General features: G+C 43.4%; 1 long non-coding RNA gene across 2 annotated transcripts; it reads left to right on the top strand.

Moving 5' to 3' along the window:
* Positions 1 to 66: 66 nt before the first annotated feature.
* LOC143845323 (uncharacterized) lies at positions 67 to 20479 on the top strand. 2 transcript variants are annotated; one of them, XR_013234360.1, is made up of 3 exons: positions 67 to 230; positions 3741 to 3883; positions 20426 to 20479. It is a non-coding gene; the product is annotated as an uncharacterized LOC143845323 (long non-coding RNA). The 2 variants fall into 2 exon arrangements; XR_013234361.1 differs by having other exon boundaries at positions 211 to 302.
* Positions 20480 to 22574: the final 2095 nt, after the last annotated feature.

Here is a 22574-nt window from a genome sequence, read left to right as displayed (position 1 = left end):
AGGTTCTGAGGTGGGAGGGGCATTTCTCCGAGCCTAACAGACAAACCTTCCTGAAGGTTCTGCCAAATGGCCAGTCAAGGCTGGATCGCTTTGTGTATGTAGGAAGAAGGGTCTGTAGGGTTAGAGACTGACCGAAATTCGGTTAGAGACTGACCGGATTCATTCCTGCACAAGCTTTTGGGGGTTTCGGCTCACTTCATCTGCAGAGAACTCTAACGATAACCTCTAAGGTGCCTGCAAACTGCTGTTTTATTCTGCTGTTTTTTACTAATCCTGCTATCCATTGGAATACGTGTAGGAAGGTTTGTGAAAAGCACTTTTTTGACCAGCTGCTCTACTCCATGAAGTGGAGGGGAAACACGGGAACAGAAAGATTCTCCCTTTTTGCCCCCCTCCTTAAATTCCTGGTCTCCAGAGAAACGGGGCCTAAAGAGCTGTCTATGGAGATGTAGTGATAAATATATGCTTCCCCCTCCCTTACTGCCAATCCAGGCAGAAATGTATCATGGTCTAGGCCAGGGGTAGTCAAACTGCGGCCCTCCAGATGTCCATGGACTACATTTCCCATGAACCCCCGCCAGCAAACGCTGGCAGGGGCTCATGGGAATTGTAGTCCATGGACATCTGGAGGGCCGCAGTTTGACTACCCCTGGCTAGGCAAATGTACCTATTGAGATAGTGTGGACAGGAATGCAGGTACGTTTCAGTCCTATGAGATTCTATGGGAGTGTTCAGATCATACTGGATTCTTTCCTGTTGCACACACTGAGATTTCAAAGGGCTTATTTTCGGCTGGTTGATGTCCTTTCTCTTTTGAGGTTTAGCCCCTGACCTTTGCTGTCATTTTAAAAAATCTGGTGATTTTTCATCTTCTTCTTCAGCTTTCATCTTTGGGAAACTTCAGCAAGGGGAGGGAAGCACTGTGGATGCCCTTGTTAGAGCAACAGAATCCTGGCATGCTAGTAAGACTTACTTTCATTGTTGAGTCCTGATCTGAAGCATTTTTTCCCTCCTCCCTTTCTCTCCCCATGAATTCTGGAGGTCTGATCCTCCTGTTATCCTCTTGCCTGCTCTTTTTTGCTAGTTATGGAAAGATGGGTGGAAGTTACGCTGCAACATTCATGCCGGCTTTTCAAAGAGAAAAGGAAATTCTGTAGCAAACATCAGCAAATTTGGGGGTGAGTCTATCAGACTGTACACCAAACTCTGCTTCTGAATTATTAATGTGGCTTCAATTGTAGAGCCCGACTATCAAAATTCAGACTAGGGAAATATAACAGGCCCAAATGAAAGGGACAATGAATACTCAGTTCTTAGGACATGAGAAATAGGCAATCAAAAATCATGGTCCAAACTGGAAAAACATGAATGGATTTATTTTTTCTTAGTTCCATTTAAAACAAAGCTTTAAAAATGTTTGGTTCCCCCCCCCCCCCCACACACACACTTGAAGATATGCATTAAAAGTACTGTGGCTGGCTGGGATAGCATGTAGCAGTCACTGACAGATAGATAGTGACCATAGTGAAGTATGTGTCCAGCAGATGGCAGTAGTAGATTGGAGATGGTAATCTTAGGTTTTATGGAATTAAAGAGCCAGTTTGGTGTAGTGGTTAAGATAGCTGGTTTCTAATCTAGTGAGCCGGGTTTGATTACCTGCTCCTCCACATGTAGCCAGCTGGGTGACCTGGGGCTCATCACAGCCCTGATAGTGCAGTTCTCACAGAGCAATAATTTCAGCGCTCCCTCAGCCTCAGCACTGGGTGCCGGTTGTGGGGAGAGAAAGGATAGGAGTTTGTAAGCCGCTTTGATGCTCCTGGTAGAAAAAAGGGATAGAAAAACCAACTCTTCTTCTTCAGATCAGGACTAGGGAGTTCTTGTGACAGGCTTCTGCTGAATGGAAGAGTTAAAATTAAGGGGAGGATGCCTCAGTGTGGTATAATAGTACCAGGAAGCTGGTGAAGAAATATATTTACAGCCAGCTGCTTCATGTACGTGGGCAGCAAGACTCACTAGGACCAGCTGCTCCGTCACGAAGCCCCCTGTAGAACTCCTTTTGAACTACAGCTTCCAGCCGGACCACCACTTTTTGGTATCCCTTCCAAAAGCAGCCAGGGGAAGATGTCACTCTGGCTGTTTAAAACTTCACATCCGGAGAAGGCTGAGAGCAGCACTGATCCCCAGTGTAGGCTGACCGACAGTAATTCATCCAGGGACTTTCCTCTCTTCCTCTGCATCATGCAGTCTGGCTCCCTATAGATGCCTCGGTTGATATTCTCCCCTCATTTCTGCTTTCTCTTTGGGACAGACTGTAATCTAGATAGGGCAGCTATGGTTGTCAGCACCCTAGAAGAAAAAAAGTCCTCCCACCGGGGCCAGGTCTCTCCTGGCAACTGGCAAGGGGGATTTGCTGGCCGTAGGGCCTTAGGCTGGCACCGCAGTAACATTGCTGATGACACAAATCATGTCACTGGTGATGTGGGATGCTCTAGTATTTGGGCAAAAGCTCTATGGCCTTTTTGACTGTCCCACATTGCCAGTGATATGATGACATGCACCGGAAGTGACCTTGCTAGGTCACTTCTGATGTCACTGAAATACTGGCCTAGGTTTCCCTCCACTGCTGTATGTTCCCCAGATGGCCAGCTTATTGGTGGTGGCAGCTGTGGTGGGGGATCCCCAAACTCCTTATGGGTGGCCTGGCAACCCTGTGTCCCTGTAATGAAGGTTTAATACAGTGGTTCTCAACCTTCCTAATGCCACGACCCTTTAATGCAGTTCCTCATGTTGTGGTGACCCCCAACCATAAAATTATGCAAGTGTCCTTTCACAGAAATTAAACCGAAACTGACCAATGGTGTGAAGATCCATTGTTCATGATTGTATATAAATTGTTTTTTTTTCTGGGGTATCTCAGTTCAGTTCTGCCTCTTGTCCCACCATGCCGATCTCGCTCTGTTCCGCAGTTCCAGACAGATGAACGCTCTCTCAATCTACCCTGCAAGGCTGTTGTGTGGATGGTGCCCCCCCCAGCTAAGCTGCTAGCCCTGCCACGACCCCTGTGAAAGGGCTTACTGGGATGCTATTTACCTTCATGTGATGTGAGGTTATTTACCTTCATGCTATGAAAAGCTTCAGCTGCACATAGCCATATATTAAGCCTTTGTTCAAGGGACAGGATTCCCCCCTCCAGGCTTGTTGGCAACCCTAATGGAATTATGTCCTCCCTGAGCATCTAGGGAAGGGTATAGATGTAATAAATAATAACAATAATAATATTGTGTGGAGCATATTGGTTTATGGTGGGGAGGAGAAGTTTGATAATCTCTGTATTTAAGTCCCAGCTCCCCAATACTCCATAGATTATAATGTCATCCAGAAATCTGACATGATCAAAGAATCATATAATTATGATTGGAAGGGGTCACACAGACCATCTAGTCCAACCCCCTGGTCAATGCAAGATCAGCCTAAAGCATCCAGGATAAATATTTGTCCAGCTGCTGCTTGAAGACCACCAGTGAATGGGAGCTCACCACCTTCTCAAGCAGCTGATTCCACTGCTCAGCTACTTTGACTGTGGATTCCCCCCCATCTAGCTGGTATCATTCTATGTGTAGTTGAAATCCGTTACTGCAGGTGCTGCCAACGAGAACCGCTCTCTGCCCTCCTTCTACATGACAATCTTTCAAATACTTAAATAGAGCAGTCATATCCCCTCTCAATCTCTTCTTCTCCAGGCTGAACTTTCCCAAATCATCCGTTCCTCATCGGGCTTGGTCCCCAGGCTCCAGATCATCCTCGTTGCTCTCCTCTGAACTCTCTCAATTTTGTCCACATCCTTTTTGAAGTGAGGTCTCCAGAACTGCACCCAGGACTTGAGGTACGGTCTGGCCAACATATAGCAGCCTTCCATCATTTATTTTATTTATTAACTGAAAATATTTCTTTGCCATCTTTCTACCCAAATAAAAACCCACAAGGTGGCAAACATCAAAATATTGAAATAGTTCAGTGCCCATTTCCGTACATAACACAATTTGTTGGATTAGATTTGATTTTGCTTCAGGTATCAACTGCTTCTTGGAGAACTTTGTTTGGATCCAACATCTTCTAAATATTTAAACAATGCCCAGACCAATAGAAATTATCCCCACCTCCTATTTCCTGTTTGTTGTCTTGTAGGACAAACTTGGCAACCATGCATTAAAATTGACATTTATCATCCCATCAGTAGACTTCATTGGAAAAAAAATCAAAGAGAGGTTGGTTCAGAGACAGATGTAAATGTCGTTCCAGAAAGGGACAGGATATTGGCACTTTAGAAAACAGCATTTGGATTGTATTGTTTCATTATAACTCACTGTAATGGGCGTATTAATGCATCATGCATTGATTGTGACTCTGTTCCGGCATGATACAACCATGACCCTTGACTTTGGCTGAGTGTGCTAAACAGCTACCCTGCTGTGGCCCTGGGCAGAAAGATGAGTACTCAAGGTTTCTTCCCTTTGTGGAAATGCTATTAGAAGACCCCTCTTCTGCAGGGGTCTGATAGGAAGCACAGCTGCTGCTGCTTGGAAGAGAATAAGTCCTCTGCATAGCTCTTAGAGCAGTCTCTGAAACGATGGCAGCGAATGGCTGCGTTTCCCTCCACCCAGGGCACTGGTACTGATCATTAACATATCAGTCAATAGCCTGATTTCCATATAAATGCATCTATTGAAATCAAGGTACCGACTGACACCAATACGGATTATTTCAGCTGGTGAATGCTTGGCAGCTGTATGAGCTAGGGTAGTGCTTCAGTGACATCTAGGATGTGAGAGACTAGAACACCCAAGCCTGGGGAATGAGTTATGCACAACCCAGACTGTATTCTGTTTATTAAAATTGTTCTCTTACTGTATTTTGCTATTTTTATAAGCTGCTTTGGGGCCCCATTGGGGAGAATAATAGGGTGGTAGTGGAAAGGGCCAGCAAATCGCAGCCAACTTATGGTGGCCCCGCAGGCAAAGGATGGTCCATTGCTTGACTCTGTAGAGTAGAGATCCCCAACCTGTGGGCCGCGGACCACATGTGGTCCTTCGACTAATTGGAGGTGGGCCCCGAAGGACGCCTCCTTCCCCCCCCGGCCCTTTACTTCATCCCCCCTGGCCCTTTACAACACACTTCGGGTGTCATTGTCTCCCATCACTCCCAGATGGGACTATCGCATTGCAGAGAAACAAGCTCAGGGTTCCCATTGATTTGTCATTGTCATGAGTTAAAATAGTGAATATTTTCATGAGTGAAAATAAAATGTTATGTTCATTGGTAGGAGCTATCTTATGTCAGGATCATTAGGATCTCTGCCATAAATTAGCCTGGGTGCTTCCATGACAGTTATATTGCTTGGTGCCTGGTAGTTTCAGGTCCTGTATTCATGCTTGTTAGTTAGAGGGAAATATATGTTTTGGGTAACTCCTATCTTGTGTTGAGGCCTCTCGGCTGGGGCCAGTTTTGTTATCACCCGGCCAAGGTCATGTGAATGTTCTGTTGTTTTTAATTGCCTGTGTCTTCTCCCTCCTGCTCCCCTCCCTTGGGAACTTTCAAGTTTTGGGCGGGAGAAATGTATTGAAAAGAAGAAGCAAATCTGTTTAGCCTCAGATTTGTCTTCGCCAGTCTGGATGTTCGTAGTACTTCTCAATAAAGCTTTCTTATGATTAAGAAGCTAGTTGTGAGTTCTTTCAACGTCTGACATCTTATAGTGCTATCTTATAGCATCCTAAAAAGCAGAGACATCACCCTGCCAACTAAAGTGTGTCTAGTTAAGGCTATGGTATTCCCAGTTGCAATGTATGGCTGCAAAAGTTGGACCATAAGGAAGGCTGAGCATCAAATAATTGAGGCTTTTGAACTCTGGTGCTGGAGAAGACTCTTGCAAGTCCCTTGGACTGCAAGGCAAACAAACCGGTCAGTCCTAGAGGAGATCAGCCCTGATTGCTCCTTAGAAGGCCAGATCCTGAAGATGAAACTCAAATACTTTGGCCACCTCATGAGAAGGAAGGACTCCCTGGAGAAGAGCCTAATGCTGGGAGTGATCGAGGGCAAAAGAAGAAGGGGACGACAGAGAATGAGGTGGCTGGATGGGGTCACTGAAGCATTCGGTGCAAACTTAAATGGACTCCGGGGAATGGTAGAGGACAGGAAGGCCTGGAGGATCATTGTCCATGGGGTCGCAATTGGTCGGACACGACTTTGCACCTAACAACAACAACAACAACAACAACATCTTATAGTGATAGTGCATGTATTTTTCACATCTAATTTCCCAGGTGCATTCCATGGCATTTTCTGGTGAATGGATAGGTACTCTGTCAGAAGAGGATCCTTCCTTGGGGAGAGGTACCCAGATACTAAACGAATGTATCCCTGATCACTTGTGAAAGGCCTGCTGCCGGGATTAATAGTGTTTGTCCCTTCCCTGTATTTAGAAGGCTCAAGCAAGAGAAGGCTGCTGATTGTTGATTCCCATCATTGACCCTCAGCGTTTGGATAGTTTTGTGGAGGGCTGGTGAATTTGTTTTAATGGCTGCTTGTTCTTTAATACAGCTAAATTGTTTTGAGGTGTTTAACCATTAGGCATAAGTGCTTTGCTCATGTGGTTTTATGCTGCTGTTTGTCTTGGTTTATTGAGGTATGGTCATTACTTTACTCAGTTTAATGGATTCCCCCCCTCCAGTGCTTGTTTGTTATATGCTGTTTTAGGCTTTTTTTTGGGGGGGGGGGGAAGAAACAGCTAATAAATACTCTTCCCAAACAAGCAAACAAACAAGCCAATGCAAAGAGCCTTTGTTCACGTATTTTAAAGGAACAGACAGCAAATGATACAGGAGTATACCCTTCACAATTTATGCAGTTTTGAACTAACCCCATATTTACCTACAGGAAAGTAGCTGGATGAGAACACCTGCTGAGGTGACTTTGAGAATTGGTCTGCATCATTCTACCACTGTTTGCTTTTCCTTTGTATAACTGTGAGCTTTGTTCTTCTTTACTAGAAGAAAATAATAAATATTCCAAAGCTGAATCCTAGGACTGAAAATTGGGTCTTCAAATAGATTCCCAGTAACATCTTGTCTTAAAGGACAAATTCATCCATTACAAAGGCACATTCAGTCAGACAAGTGTTGTGTGTTCTGTGCTCCATGCACCCTTGATTCAGATTGGGGCTGTGGCACATGGGCAAGAGGGATTAAGCCTTCACCCCATGTAATTATCCCAGTCTGAAATAGCCCAGGAAAGTGGCTGTTTGTCCTACCTATCACCAATAGGAATGGGCCAAACCAGTTCATGAGCCAAATTTTAGCACAAACTTGGCCCAGTTCATAGCCCAAGGAATATTTACCAGCTTTTTATCAGGTTTGGTTCAGCTACATGGGTGATTTAAATCTAACAGCTGAGCAGGGACGGTCTGTCCATCAGCTAGTGGGCTTAAACAGCTGTGAGTCACCTACCCCACTGTTAAGCTGAAATGGCCCATCAGCTGTTTGGTTTAAATGGCTGTGAGGAATTTAACTCTTCCACTTGGCCCCCTGCTTCCAAGTATGGGGAAATTAAATGGGCTAGTGTAATGGCTTACAGCCATTTTATCAGTCAGTTTGACTAACCCCCATTTTGAAACAAGGCGAAGCAAAGCAGTGAAACAGCTGCCAGCCATTTAAGCCAAATAGCCTAGCAGGTCTGTCCATCAGCTGTTAGATTCAAATGGCTGTGAACCATTAAACATGTCCATTTCACTTCCCCAAATTTATTTATTTATTTAATTTATAATTTAATTTATACCCCGCTACTCCTGTAACTGGCTCACAGCAGCTAACAATAGATAAAACCCAACAATAAAATTCCCCTAAATGAGCAAGAATCCGGACAATAAAAACCAGAAAATTGGCATCGGACTAAAACCCTATCCCCATCCCCATCCTCACTCACAGAGAACATAAAGATGCCTGGTGGGGTTAATAGGGGGTAGCCAGATCTTGCTTGCTTAGGAGGGGGGGAGTCCAGATCTTTTTTTTTTTAGGCTTCTTATGTTTCTTGTGGTGCAGGGTGGTAAGGCAGCTGACATGCTGTCTGAAGCTCTGACCATGACGCTGGGAGTTCAATCCCAGCAGCTGGCTCAAGGTCGATTCAGCCTTCCATCCTTCCAAATTCGGTAAAATGAGTACCCAGCTTGCTGGGGGGTAAACGGTAATGACTGGGGAAGGGAATGGCAAACCACCTTGTATTGAGTCTGCCAAGAAAACGCTAGAGGGCGTCACCCTAAGGGTCAGACATGACCCGGTGCTTGCACAGGGGATACCTTTACCTTTATGTTTCTAAAGCAGGCCCTGGTCCAGATGAGCATGTCCAGTGTCCAGGGAGCCAATCTTCCTCCAAAGCATGCTGAGGGACTTAAGCCACCTGCAAGCCAAGGCACCAATATAAATTGGACCTATGTACCTCTGCTGAGTAGGGTTGGGCGCTTCGGCACCCAAAGCAGCCAGTTGCTCCTGACGCAGCCAGCGCTGCGCTGTGGGGGGTGGAGGGGAGGCATGGGGAAGTGGGCACTGGCTGCACCAGGAGCGACTGGTTGCTTAGGGTGCCAAAGCGCCCAACCCTACAGTGCTGAGGATGTTCCGTAGACATTACTTCTAGAGTAATGTCGTGGTGACTATGAGGATTTTTAAACATGGTTTATATGAGGGGTAGTCAAACTGTGGCCCTCCAGATGGACTATAATTCCCATACAGCTTTCGCTGTATATGTACTGAGTTGTATATGTACTGAGTTGGATGGTTCTCAGAGAACTTGCAAAGACATTAACCATTTTCCAGAGATACATGCATGTGACCAAAAGCGCCTTTCTCCCTGGAAGTAAATCCTATTGTATTTGATGGGGTTTACTCCTGGGTGACTGCACACAGGATTGGACAGAGTGAAAATATTCAAAGTGAAAAGCATCATGCTAAGGTTTCATGTAAGCATCAGTCGTTGCTAAAAGTTGTAGCTATTCACAACTGTTACCCAAAGCTGATTGTTAACTATGAATTCTTACCAATGGCCTACGCTTTTGATCAAGGATTAGGTATCCCTTCTCTTTCTGAGAACACTGGAAGCCAATGGAAATACTTCTATAATGCTCATACACTGATGAAAATACACTGATGAAAGTAATACAGAGTGATGCTGAGATTCTCTGTGCTTGCCAGGTTCTTTATCAAGTTTATGAATGGGCTTTGCAGACAGTATTAACTGCTTGCAACAAATGTTCTCAGCATAACATCGTTCCCAAGGCAACCAATTATACCTGTGACATACAGAGAAATGGTTCATTGAACTTGGGTTAAAGAAAGAAGTTTTTCTTTCTTTCTTTCTTTCTTTCTTTCTTTCTTTCTTTCTTTCTTTCTTTCTTTCTTTCTTTCTTTCTTTCTTTCTTTCTTTCTTTCTTTCTTTCTCTCTCTCTCTCTCTCTCTCCTGCATTCACAAATTAATGATCCAGTTTTTTTTTAATTCCAGGAAATCCCTGATCACAAACATTTAGCCAAATTAACACTTGTGGGAGAATAAAATAAACAGGTTCTTTTGGGAACACTTACCAAGGAGTAGATGCACATCCTTCCCTTCCCTTCCCTTCCCTTCCCTTCCCTTCCCTTCCCTTCCCGCCACACCTAAAGTAATATAAAATGCAGGTCCTCCAAAAGGAAGCCTGTACACTGACAAACTTGGTTTATGGGTAGGTAAAATAGCATGAGTTGGGTTCTCCTATAGATAGGCCTCTGTGTGGTTGGCTACAAGTAATTTTAGGTGCCAAAGAGAAAAAGAGCATCTGCTCAATCCTCTACCACACAGGGTGCTTGAATAACCAGGTTACTCTCTAAACAGGGGCAAGGTCGCTAATGACCCAGAATTATTATTATTATTTTGTTTAACTCATAGTTTCTGGAATATTGAATATGTGAGGGTTTTTGATTCCAGTCTTTGGATGACATCATTTTTAGAACATTTTACAAGAGCTGTTCTCCAGCTGCAACAATTCTGGTAAAGGATACAAGACAGATTGGTTTGTACAGAAATTCTAAAGACAGGACTTCTCATTTGTATAATGGTTAGGGAGTCAGCTGGAGTGTTTGTAAGAATGGCTTCTCCGTTGATCTCCACACTAACCTCCAGGACCATCCAACAATCAGGCCTTTGAGGGAAGGGCTGCTGTGTAAATTCCCCATATCAGCCTGAATATCCTCTCCATGTGCAGAATTCGCCACAGATTCTGGGAGATCTTTTGAGTCTTTTTATATACTGTTTGAACTAAACAAAAGGTACAACAAAACCAGAGTCCAATAACACCTTTAAGACCAACACAGATTTATTCAAGGGGTGAGCTTTTGAGTGCATGCACACTCGAAAGCTCATGCCTTAAATAAATCTGTGTTGGTCTTAAAGGTGTTATTGGACTCTAATTTTGTTGGGCTACTTCAGACCAACAAAGCTACCCACTTGAACCTAAACAAAGCCATCTGACATTTGAAAGACCAAGCCTAGCTTCAAGACCGATTGAGTCAGCAGCTCTAGCCATATAGATGCTTATTGCCTTCTCTCTCTACGCATACAAACACTGATCAACTAGTTTAGCTCTGTCACCAGTTGCTGTGCAGCATATTAAATGGAGATCCCACTCAGGGGACCCCTTGGTCTTTGATCAATCATTCCCATCAGCTGATAGGTGATTACACCTCTCCTTTGGGAACTGGGGACTTCCATTATTTGATGTACATTTTTTGAATTTTCACATTTATGCAAGGGATTAGGGGAAAAAATCTGGGAATTTATTGATTCCCTACTAACTGAACTTAATATGTCCATGCAGGCAAACATTTTAACAAACTGCTTTTAAAACTGTGAATGAAATGGGATGAATTTCAGTTTCTGACTTCCCCTGCTTCATTGTCAGTGTAAATGGCCCAGCAAGTAATCACACCCAAGACATTCATTTCCCAATCCAGCTTCCCAAGAAAAATTCCATCAAGAAAGGAGCGAGAAACTCCAAAACCATTAGATGGTTCCAGAAACATCATTGCCTGGGAGCTCGTCACTTTGGTAACCACTTGAGTTCTTTCTTCTGCACAAACTAATTGCTGGAAGGAAGCTACAACAATGTACTTCATTACTCTGTGCTACATCTCATACTCATGTGAAGATAGGAGTTAATCCAGCCATCAAAGGATGCGGGGACCGCATCGTGCCTCATCAGGCTAACACAGCCTTTCATTTACAGAAGTCAATGCATTTGGATGAGGTTAATCATGGCAGCTCTGTCGATGTCAATTATATTCATCAGCACTTTGCAGAAGCTAAAGATATGAACTGCAACTCCCAGTTCCAGGGTTTTAAACAATCTCCTATTATTTAGTTTCCATCTGAGGCTGTGGGTAATACTCTAAGCAATGACTGAAATGCATAGACTGGCTTAAAAAGAGTTCACCAAAATAGAAGAAGATGAAGAAGAGTTGATTTTTATACCCCACTTTTCTCTACCAGAAGGAGTCTCAAAGCGGCTTACAATCGCCTTCCCTTTCCTCTTCCTACAACAGACATCCTGTGCAGTAGGTGGGGCTGAGAGAGCTCTGATAGAAATTACTCTGTGAGAACAGCTCTATCAGCACTGTGACTAGCCCAAGGTCACCCAGCTGGCTGCATGCAGAGGAGTGGGGAAACAAACCCGGCTTGCTAGATTAGAAGCCACTACTCTTAACCCTGACACCAACCAAAAATGACTTTCTACATATGAAAAAAAGAAAGTAGGTAAACTCTGGGTAAATTGGCAATCTTCTGCTTTTTCTGTCCTTTTTCCCAACCTGTATTGACCTATCATAGACTGTTGCTGCAGGGAAGCTCCACTGCTTGTCTTACTCCCTTTCCTATTCTTGTTCCAGCATCTCATTCTCCCCTCGTTGAAGGCTGATCCTTGACAAATGAATCCATACAAATACAACTGAATTTCAAATTCAAATTTAAAAAACCTTTAATGGCTTATAAAACATCATGAGAACAAGGATAATTCATAATTATAATTAATTGATAAAAATTACATAGTCTAGATCAGGGGTAGTCAAACTGCGGCCGTCCAGATGTCCATGGACTACAATTCCCAGGAGCCCCTGCCAGTTTGACTACCCCTGGTCTAGATAAACAAATAAAAGAGAATAAAATAAGCAGTAACCAACAGTAGATTCCTCCAGAATGCCCAGCAATCAGTAATTTCCACCAATTATAGGTGCACCTGGTCTAGACCTGATTCTTGCCTAGCCGACTGCCCTTTTGTATCACAGTAGCCAAGAATTCGGCCACCAGTTCCATTATTTCTGGGGACCTATCAGCTAACAAATGTCTGGTTATTCTGTCCATAGGGCCCGAAAGGTCCATCGTGATAGGGACAACCAGTTGTTGTCTAAGCATAGAATGTGATGGGCAGTAGAGTAGAATATGTGGCACTGAGTCAGGCTCTAATTGGCAAAATTTACAAAGACTGTTCCCAATTGGTCCATTGCTGTATCTGCCTGCTAGGACAACTGATGGGAAAATGTTTAATCTAGCAAGCATAAAAACACGACGATGGAGTGGGCTAATACAACTGAATGTATTAAACTGTAGTGAAATGCTGCCCCCCTCCCCTCCCTGTTTCAAAATGCCTGTACCTGTGGCTGGCATGTTCCAAAGTCAGATGTGGCAAGATGGGAATCACTTGCGCATGAAACAATTCCCATCTTGAAGATGCCAGCCACTGGCAAAATAACAGAGACTTAAACTACCAGGCCATAGCCACATAACCTGGAATACCCATAAAAAACAATAAGAGGCTTCATTTTGGGGGGAGTAAAAAAGACACTTCTACAAGCTTGCCATGAAGCTCAGATTTCTATATTAATTTTAGTACGTACCATCTAGACTGAATAGTACCGTACAGCTTATTAAAATAGTCAGCGACTAGCAATGAGAATACAACGGATCACCAAGTGAAAAAACAGACATTGATGATGATATAAAATTGTACAGCAAACTAATAAAATGAGCTAATTCATTTAGATGGAACTATCCTTTCTATACTGAGCAAAACCAGTTATTTGTAAGTTCAGAGATTTTTTTCTGATTTAATGAACACCTTCTTTAAATAATCCATGACTTCATCATTTTTTCATGCTAATTTTTTAAAACAACAAATAGGAGATCTGTTGATAGATCTGCTAAGAACCTGGCTAGATTTCAAACCGTAGGACACCATCAACCGTGACAATTCATAATAGTAATAAGAATGACAACAAGAACAATAGCTGATTATGAATAATTGCTCACGCTTCTGCAAAAGTACATCAACCTGAGTAAACGTTTGTTAGGCTAAGTTCCTATAAAGCGGACAACCCCTCTTAAATACATGAGATGGGATGGGATGTAAATTGGGATAGCTCTGCCAGAAAGAATTGCCGCACCAATCTGCAACAAAGTACCTCTCTGAATAATTTGCTTCCCGCTGGCTGCCGCCCTCCGAATGGGGATAATCTATCAATACCATTCCTCTCCCCATTATCTTCTTCCCCCTCCTTCCTTTGCTTCTGTTTTCAGACCGAGAGGGCAGAACACTTATTGGAGTTATGCAGAAAGGGTTCCAAATATGTCAGCAGCTGGCGGGCCATCTGCTAGCGAGATCAGCTGATTAGCACTCCAGAAAAGTCTCAGTGTGTTGGCGATGGAGATGAGGGAAATGGGAGGAAATTGCAGGCATGGCACATTGTATCAGTGGAGGACGCACTTTGGCTTCTGACAAAAGTGAAGGCTGGACACAGAAGCTGTTGGAACGCCCATCACATAGTTGAGTGAGACCCATATGGGCATCCCACTTTGGACTCTGCTCACAAGGATGGAAAGAGGGAAATGACTGACAGGAGAAGATTAATAAGGATAGGCACAAACTGGCTCACAAAGTAAAGTTTGTGACAATTTTTGGCTGGTTCGCGGGTTGCAAAGCTATGTTGCTGGAAGGGCACTCTGCACAAACATTTCACAGACTTTGGTGCTGTTTCCGGTGGTTCATGGTGGTTTGTGAATGATTACATTTCCAGACAGACCGTCTCCACTTGAATCAAACAGTTTACAAAACTCCAAGGCAACCGGGGGCAGAATTCTCCAGCCTTAGAAATACCAATAGGAGCCCAGGTACTGCTGGCTGCTAATAACAGAATTTCCATTCTAAGAACATAAGAGAAACCAGGTTGAATCAGGCCAATGGCCCATCCAGTCCAACACTGTCACACAGTGCCCCAAAATCAGGTGCCATCAGGAGGTCCACCAGTGAGGCCAGAACTCCAGAGGTCCTCCCAAGTTGCCGCTCAAGCATCAAGAACACAGGGCATCACTGCCCCAGGCATAGTGTCCATCTATATCTTGTGGCTAATGACCTCTAATGCAGGGGTAGTCAACCTGTGGTCCTCCAGATGTTCATCTGGAGGACCACAGGTTGACTACCCCTGCTCTAATGGACCTCCCTCCCTCCCTCCCTCCCTCCCTCTCTCTCTCTCTCTCTCTCTCTCTGTGTTTAGAGTATCCTAAATTCAGGGCAGTCTTCCTTTTGAGTGAATACAGGAAACTCATTATTGTGTTGATAAAATAAAGGGTCTGTGTGGATCAACAGAAGAGGGGGAGGTCAGCTATCCATAGGTCCATGTAGGAACTTCAGCACGTCATCCAGCTTTTTTCATATCTGCACTTTAGTTGTATTGACCCCCTTGCCAAAACGTACTAATTGTACGCTTCTCTCTGCAAGGCAGCCAGGGTGGGTTGTCAGGTTAATGCAGCAGCTTGCCCATCACAGTGTACAATATATATGCATTACAAGGCCACTGTGCCTCAAACCAAAGAGGCTTAAACAAAGAGCACACATGATAAAACATATCTCCTTTGCATATTTCCATCAAACTCAAGTTTTTAAAAGTCATGAAAGGATATTCTATAGTAAAGGTTCCCTACTGACTGTAATGAAACATCTCACATACTGGATTGGAGGCATTTTCTTTCAGTAGCCAGTATTGTGACCGTAACATTCAAATCTTCTAATGTGGCTTCTAATAATGGTTAGGGCTTCTAATGTGGGCTGTTTGCTCTTTTATGATTGCATTGTCTCCATCCCTTGCAGTGCGGTTCAGGCGCTAGGATTTTTAATTAGTCTGCAGACCTCCTTTTACTGGGCATTTGACAGTCAAGGTTTCTCCAAGAGTTTTGTTTGTTTGCTTGCTTCATTTTTCAACCTTCACACTTGCCAAGGATTTGAATTTTGTCCCCTGCCTCCTTCCTGATTTCAAAGGGCTGACAATACCTTATAGATTTCAAAAGGTTTTCTTTTCCCAACTCCAGGCTGCATGTTCTTCGGAGAAAATTCATAGGTTGGAATGTTAATCAGTTTTACCAGTACATAATTTTAAGTTTTTGCTTCTTGCATGTGTAAATTAAACCCATTTTTGTACCATTTTCTGTTGCCTTAGGCTCTATTCCCCAATGAAATATATGTAACTTGTAAATATTATTTTTCATCTCAGTAGCATATAACTGCTGGATAATATAAAATGGGGTAAAATGGAGTCAAGACGGCATAAGAAAAACAAATGAGAACCATCCATGAAAATGGGCAAAACAAAAAGACACCAAATATATTGGAGAAGAGTTGTTTTTTGTACCCCACCTCTTACTACCCGAAGAAGTATCAAAGCACCTTACAATTGCTTATCCTTCCGTGCCCCACAACAGACACCCTGTGAAGTTCGTGATGACCCTGGAGGTACCTTCCAACTCTATGATCCTATGAGTGAGTCATTCTAAATCAACAAGATGGGAATTTCAGTAAGCAATGCAATAGGATTACAGATTAAGGTTGTAGAACCAACCAGATTTTTTATTAAAAAAAAGAACCGAAGCAATGCCTTTCTTTTTTAGGAAGGATGGCTCCATGGTAGAGCATCTGCTTGGTATGCAGAAGGTTCCAGGTTCCTTCATCAGCAGTTCCAGTTAAGGGGAATAGGGAATATATGAAGGGAAGCATTTCTACCTGAGACCCTGGTGAACCACTGCCAGTGTGAGCAGACACACTGACTTTGATGGACTGATGATCTGATTCAGTAGAAGGCAGCCTCATGTGTTCTTTGTAAGCTCTTCCTACAACTGTTGGGCTGATGCTAGGGAATTGGGAAGGTTTTGGTGATATGACTTGGCTACACAGAAGATTGGCCTTGGCTACTCCCTCTGCTCCTCTGCTTGCTTGTTCCTCTTCCCGTGTCTCTGTCTTCTGTTTTAAAGAGAGCGTTGCATGGTAAATGTACTGGATAGGGTCCTAGCCTTTCCTGATGTACTCGAGACTTCTGGTTCCTTCCCAGAAGTGGCCAGTGACAGGAAGGGAAGTGTTGCAAGCTATGTACCTCCAGATCTTTGGGCTTGGAACCCCTAGAAGTAAAATGTGATTTTGGAACCTCTGATATTTGATTTCCTCCCTGTCCTCCTCTATCATTATCTGCCAGCAGGCAAAGGCTTATTTTTTTTAATCCGTTGTTCCCTTACTACCCCCTCCTTCCTACATGAGTGGTTTCAGTAGGGTCTCACTAACTCCCCTGGTAGAAGCAGGGTAACCCCACTGCCAGGCCCTGCCACCAATCAACTGACTGAAAAAGAGGGAGGTCTATCTGATGTGTCTGTGTCACTGCCCAAGTGGCCTGGGAGTGATGGTGTCATGTTTAATTTGTTGGGGCGATGCTCTGGTATATGGGCAAAAACCCTATGGTAGAAGCCAAATTTACCATAAAGTTTTTGCCCAAATATGAGATCATTGTCCCAATGTCCCAAACATGATGACGTCACTTCTGGGTCACATGGGCAGTGACATGGAGAGACTGCTGTACATTGGATGGACCTCCCTGCAGCTACTGGGAAGCCCCACCTTCCCCCACTAGTTTCCAGGAGGAACCCAGCAGCCCTAAGTTTAGACGTCTGTATTTTGTTGAACTTGTTTTTAGTTGTTTTTATACTATGCATTTCAATAGTTTTTGAACACTGTTTTGATGGTTTGCCATTTGGGGGACCCTAAAAGGCCCAAAAAACAGCATGGAAGTATTTTAAATAAATAAAATTATTATTAGGAAAACATGGATCTTCTCCAAATTTATCTGCAAAACAAACTATAAGCTTACCAAACACTAATATTTATGATTTTTTGAAAAACTTTGTGAGTTTCATATGATACAGCCACAGTACTTCCTGGTTCTACCCAGAAATGACATTGGTGTGTTGCTTGATGTCGTTTCATCCTCCACACACACCCCTCCCGCTGGCAGGTGACAGGGAGTGGCCACAAGGGTTTGACTGCTATAAACAAGCCCATGGAAACCCATGGTATGAGGAGGGGGGAAGAGGGGAGAACAGTGCTGTAAACTGGACTGTGTCACCATTTGTGAAGTAGAGAAGGGTATAAATAAATAGATTTGCACCAAAAACCTTTAGCCTGACATGAAACCATCTCCAGTCATGGTGGTTAATTAACTAAGACTATTACAAATGGAACTCCCACTTCCAATGTCATGTAAACTGTCTCTGTGCTGGTTTCTTCTGGTGTGTTTATGCATATGTTATCAATAATCTAGAGTGAGACATTCCCAAATGGTTATAAAAGGAGTATCTTTAGAAGTCACCTGAGATTTGTCGCTGGAAGCAGACCGACCCCTCCCCCCCCCCCCCCGTCCTCAAGGGCATGCGAAGTCCTTAAAATACCTTTAACTGGAATGTAAAATCTGGGCTGTGTCCATCAAAAAGCATCCCCCCAAACAGAACCAGGCTGGCAAATGTACAAATAAGCATCCTTTTCTTTTGCAATCTTTTCAACAGTCGGCAGCCCTGGCTTGTTTGAGAGACGGGCTTATTGTGGCATTGTGTTACCATCTGCTGGTGATTCTGCATGCAATTTTTGAAAGTAGATGCAAATAAATCTGAAAAATATAGCCATCAAAAGAGCTGTCCAAGGCATCAATGGGGACGGGTTGGTTGGCTTTTATTTCCAGTGCTTTCATGGAATTCACGTTTCCTACAGAAATACTAGAGAAAGAATTGCTTTCCCCAAGCACGCTTTTACCGTATTTATGCAAACTGAACAGCTCCCCACCCTCTCCCTCCCTTTCTCTCTCCTCCCCAATTTCTGTTTCCGTGTCTGCAAGAAAAAATTTTGGGATTGAGAAAAATATTAGCATGGAGCCCTGTTATTACATTTGCCCAGTCCGCACAGTTCCCCTCTACCGCAGTAAGCAGTGCTGCATCTCAGTAGTAATGTATGAAGTCGACCTTCTTACCATTTGCAATTTTGTTATTCTCCTAAGTGCTACAGCTAAGCCAAATGGTTTTTTGCTTGTGCGAGTTTTACATTTATTCAGATTCTTAGGGCATTTCCACACCCTTTAAATGTAGTGTAACGTTTACCGTAATTAATTAATTATTTATAATTGGATTTATATACCGCCGTTCGCCAAAAGGTCTCACGGTGGTTCACAATAAAATATAAAATCAAAGTAAAATCACATAAAATCCCATAATCATAGAATCATAGAATCATAGAGTTGGAAGGGGCCATACAGGCCATCTGGTCCAACCCCCTGCTCAACGCAGGATTTACCCCATTATCACAGTAAAAGATGGCATTCTATTCGATAACTTTCCCAACTTTCCCCGCTTGTTCAGAGAGAGGTCGGACATTAATTCTGTAAGAGAGAGAGGAGAGAAAGACTGGCCGATGGATTAGGGATCTTGGATGGAACCCTGGCCTCAACCATATGCCTGGCGGAAGAGCTCTGTCTTACAGGCCCTGTGGAAAGATGGTAATTCCGACAGGGCCCTTAGCTCCTCTGGGAGCAAATTCCACCAGGTTGGGGCCAGGACCAAAAAGGCTAGGCAAACATCCTGGGGGCCCGGGACAGTCAGTAGATTTATACCCGCAGAGCGGAGAGCCCTAAGGGGGGCATAAGCAACCAAACGGTCCCGCAGGTAAGTAGCACCCAAGCCGCGTATGGCCTTAAAGTCATTAGTCATTTTGTTTGCGTTTGTTTTTGCTGGATGTGACTCGTTCTTGTGAATGAGTGTTTCTCGTCCCATCTCTGTTGCCTTTCTTTGAAAATGTTTACTGAAAAAAATCTGGCCGTCAAAGGGACAGACAATCACCTAACTTGCATTATAGGCTGTGAAAGTCCATTCACTTGGGATTCTCTTTGGATCTCCAGATTTATTTTGTGAGAATGGGACCGAAGTGTGGAGCTATCAACCACGGGGAGAAAACAAAGCGTATTTGCATGCTGGGAAAAATAACTATATCGATGTGATTTTAAAAAGAGAAGAAAAAGCAAGCAAGCAAAAAGCTGTGGGATGCAAAATTCCGCAGGGACCAGCCTTCTCTGTTGAATGTCTTTAGCACAGTAGGATTGTATTCCAAACATATTCTCATCTCTATCTGTGCATATGAAGTTTTAAATCTATTCTAGGTTTATTGGATTTGAAATGATGAAGCAAATCAGCTTCTTTGTGGACAAAATGAATTAGAAAGATAGCTCAAGGCCTGTAAACAGCTTTCATTTTATTGGAGATCTTGCCAAAGATGTGGGCATATGCACCGCTGTGGAAAGAGAAATAGTATCTAGCTTTAGTGCTCAATATATTATATCTGCAAAACAACAAAGCACAAACATTCCTTGTTGCATTGCCTGTGTGTGGATAGCATAATATTACACCAATAATTTTGCAAAATACATTCTGAGGTATTTTCCTCAAGTCTGTATATTTAACATATTGCGAACCACAGCAAAGAAAGGCATTTATGGGCTGGATCCACCGGTGAGGAAGAGAAATGGCCGAGTTTTTGAGATACAGACTTGGGATGGGCAATTTAAATCACCCATCATCACACACTGTGGTTTGTTCTCCCTTTGGAGGATACAGTTTCAATCTATTGACTAGTATAAAACTACAAGTTTTTGAGCCAGAACCTCTCCCATGGGTCTCTCTAAATGTAATGTTTTTCAAGCTCTATTCCAGGAAGTCGTCTGGTTCCTTAGAAACTCTACAGCAGGGGTAGTCAAACTGCGGCCCTCCAGATGTCCATGGACTCCAATTCCCAGGAGCCCCTGCCAGCGAATGCTGGCAGGGGCTTCTGGGAATTGTAGTCCATGGACATCTGGAGGGCCGCAGTTTGACTACCCCTGCTCTACAGGGATTCCTCAGGAAGCTGGTCAATAACAACAGTTAAGCTTCCCTGAAACTCTGCTTCCCACCACAGTTCATCTTACCCTGTACTGTGCAGTTCTGGCACGGATGTATCAAGCCCTATCTTCTCACCTAGGGTGACATCTGAAGTGACTGTGAGCCTAACAGTATGCCTCAAAATCATCTCCAACTTGCACAGACACCTCAGCAGACAAGTTCTCGCGGAAGAAGTCCTTCAAGGTAGGAAGTATGAAAACCACTGCTTCAAAGGAGAGAGAAACTCTAGGTAGTTTAGTCATAAATGTACCATGTACCATGCTGGTTTTGGGGTCAGAAAGGAATTTTCCTCCATTCCAGAAAGGCCCAGGAATCCTGGATGTTTTTGGCTTTCCTCTGGGTAAAGAACAAGGGTCATTAGGGAATATGGTGGGGGATTGGCTGTCAGTTTCCTGCATTGTCCATGGGACTGACTAGATGACCCTTGGTGTATCTTCCAGCTCTATGGTTTCATTGGTTCTGTGTGAGGTTCATATATGTAGCATGTGGTTTGATATTCACCTTGGATTAGGCTTGCCAGTTCCAGGTTGGAAATTATGAGCTTTGTAGGCTTCACCACCAGTACTTGGTCCCCCACAAAAAGAATTTTGGGCAAGCAATTCTCTGGAAAATACCATTATACATTGTTCAGAGATATTTTGCAAACCAGCATTATGGTTGCATGTATAATTCATTTTTACTCATTCAAGGCACTGAGGAAAGCAGTAAAAATGTGTTTTCAACCGGTCCGCGCTTTGGCATTATGTATTAACCTGAATTAAAGGTGTTTCTTCTTCATTCTGCTTTGAATCCAGATTGTTAGTTTCTCTGCTTAACCACCCTGAGGTTGGCAACCTACCTTGGATCCTGTCCCCTTTCCCCCTCCCAGCTGTGTTAATACAAAGACATGGCCATTGAAAACATTCTGTAAAGCCAGGGACCTGCACCCTCTGGAACCAGACACATTTTATCTGTTTACACCATAGGATATTAAAAAGAAAGTTCTTGTCTGTGAATTGTTGTGGGTTTCCAAGTATCATAAGGCTCTATTATATTGCTCTTCAGATAAGCCGAGTGGACCAATAAAAGCCGGAAATAAATCCAGTAGCCATCCAAGATGCTATTAAATAATGCTGAGCATTTAGGGAAGGCTTTGATTAAACCTCCAAGAAAGAAACTGCTAACCTACTCCTGCCGAATCTCCCAGTTTCTCATCTTCCTTGGCTTTCCTCTGTTCAATTTACAAATTATATATATGTTCACAAATGCACATATGCATGCGTACACTAATGGGGTGGCCCGTTAGCAGTCCCATCCTTTTATTTAATCAGCGGGACACCAATGAATCAATCCCAAATAAATGCAACAGCAGGGTTCTTCATTACCTTTGTCAACAAGTTTAAATGACTCAATAACCTTAAGATTCACCATTTGTGTTTTCTTCCTCAAAGCTATATACAGAGTTGTGCTATGGAGTTGTTCTTTTTAAACTCTGGGAAGGAAAACTCAGCCATATATTTTGCCCAGAAGCGCTCCCTGCATCACCTGTGCATATTTCAGCAGTATCAGGAAGCCACTCTTCTATTTTGAACCCATTTTGTTCTTGAAAAATTAGCTTCATTTCATTTGCCACCCACTGATAATAACTCTTTTGCCCTAGAGCAAAAGGTTTTCTTCCTCAATGCTATATACAGATGAGATGTCTTGCTTTGGACTCTATTGTATCATACCCCATGGAGTTCTCTCACTTCTCCAAACTCACCGTTTCCGGGCTCCATTCCTAAATTCTCAAGGAATTAGTCAGTCCAGAACTGGCAACCTTATATGTCGGGGACCAGTGGATGTTCATCAGTCTCAAGGGGAGCTTATTTGGTTGTAGTTTTGCCCTTAATTGGACCCTCATGGTAGACCTCTTGGCTTGCTCCTATGTAGCTCAGTCCCTAGTATGTGTTGGCAAAATTTCAATATGCAGAAAGTGCAGAGCCCAAGGCTGCTTAAATAATAAACGTGTTTGTATTAGGAAGTTAAAAAAAACATATACAGAAAGAGAAAGATAGAGACTTACAATTTATCTGTTTTCGGCTGTTATTCTTCTATTCTTCTGTTCTTCTGGCGGCAAGCAGAGAGGAAGCGAGAGCAAATGAGCAGGAAGTCTTTTGTTGAGCCGATCAAGACACTGAAAGAGATAATTTGAAAACCATCAGGAAGATTCTATCCTATTTATGCTAAATATACATCTTCTCCAATGC

The sequence above is a fragment of the Paroedura picta genome, chromosome 10 (genome assembly GCF_049243985.1).
Source record: "Paroedura picta isolate Pp20150507F chromosome 10, Ppicta_v3.0, whole genome shotgun sequence".
Lineage (NCBI taxonomy): Eukaryota > Metazoa > Chordata > Lepidosauria > Squamata > Gekkonidae > Paroedura > Paroedura picta.
This window is presented reverse-complemented; position numbering and strand designations above follow the sequence as displayed.